Source organism: Leopardus geoffroyi, chromosome E1 (genome assembly GCF_018350155.1).
Source record: "Leopardus geoffroyi isolate Oge1 chromosome E1, O.geoffroyi_Oge1_pat1.0, whole genome shotgun sequence".
Lineage (NCBI taxonomy): Eukaryota > Metazoa > Chordata > Mammalia > Carnivora > Felidae > Leopardus > Leopardus geoffroyi.
Genome location: NC_059330.1, coordinates 22275059 through 22276529, shown reverse-complemented (window position 1 = coordinate 22276529; position 1471 = coordinate 22275059). Strand labels below are relative to the sequence as shown.

At 39.7% G+C, this 1471-nt stretch overlaps 1 pseudogene; it reads right to left on the bottom strand.

The window, feature by feature from the left end:
• Positions 1-731: 731 nt before the first annotated feature.
• Positions 732-840, bottom strand: LOC123604723 (annotated as a pseudogene).
• Positions 841-1471: the final 631 nt, after the last annotated feature.

Here is a 1471-nt window from a genome sequence, read left to right as displayed (position 1 = left end):
GTTTCTAGTTAGGGGCTACCGCGAATGAAACTGCTAGGGATGTTCTTGTACAAGTATTTTTGTGGATGTATGTTTTCTTCTCTTTTAGGTGAATACTTAGAAGTGGAGTTACTGGGTCATAGGGTAGGCATACATTTAGTTCATCCACCTTATTTTGAAATGTCTGTTCAATTCTCTTGCCCTTCTCTTTATTGGGTTGTTTGTGCTTTTATTCTTGTGTTTTAGTTCCTTGTATATATTTGATACAATTCCTTTAATGGAAATGTTTTACAAATATTTCCTCGTAGTCTGTGACTTGTCATCATTTTCTTTCTTGGGTAGTAAGTAGGATTTATTGGTAGGCCTAAGGAGGGGCAGTGCAGAAGCTCTCAGGAGAGCAGAGCTCAGCATTTGCCCTGGGGAATCTCAATTAGGGATGTATCTGACCCCATAGCCATCCAGGATAAACTGTTTTTCAGCCATCATGTCTTCAAATTCATCTGTATTAAACTTGGTAAAGCCCCACTTCTTGGAGATGTGGACCACCTGGCCACCAGGGAACTTGAACTTGGCACTATGGAGGGCTTCAATCACATGCTTCTTGTTCTGCAACTTGGCGTGGAAGGACATGACAACTTGGCCAATGTGGACCATGACCACTGTGCCCTGGGACTTTCCAAAGACACTCTGAATACTGTCTGGAGCCTAGACTGGGGACAGCATGAGTTCAGACATGCATGTTCACTGGAAAGTGTGGTCTCTAAGGTCCCTTAGGACAACCCATACAAGCAACAGACTGCATATATTACTGAGGAAGCCACTGTTTGCAGCCATTGCACACCATTATTTTCTTAACTGTAGTTTTGATGGGCAGAAGTTTTTAATTTTTATAAAATCTGGATGACAATTATTTTTTCTTCTATTGTTTGCCTCCTACCTAAGAAACCTTTGCCCATCTGCAGATCATGAAGATATTCTCTTAAGTTTTATTCTAGAAACTTGATAATTTTAGCTTTTAGATTCAGATCTATAATTCATCTCAAATTAAATTTTGTGTATTTGCTAGATAAGAATCAGTGTTCACGTTTCTCCATATTGACAGCCAGTTTTGCCAGCCATACCTGTTAAAAGATTGCTTTATTCATAGGATTGCTTGGTTCCTCATTGTTTCTGGGCTCTCTATTCTGTTCCATTGAACTATATGTGTCTCTTTATACTTCCATACTGTTTTGAAGATAGCATACCAGCTTTATTGCAAGCCTTGAAATTAGGTAATGTTAAGTTCTCTAACTTTGTTTTCCTTTGTCAAGATTGCCTTGGATATTCTAGGTCCTTTGCATTTCCACATAAATTTTAGAATAAGCCCATCATTTTCTACAAATAAAGTCTGCTGGGGGTGTCTGGGTGGCTCAGTCACTTGAACATTGACTCTTGATCTCAGGGGTTGTGAATTCAAGCCCTACATTGGGCCCTGGGCTGAGTGTGAAGCTTA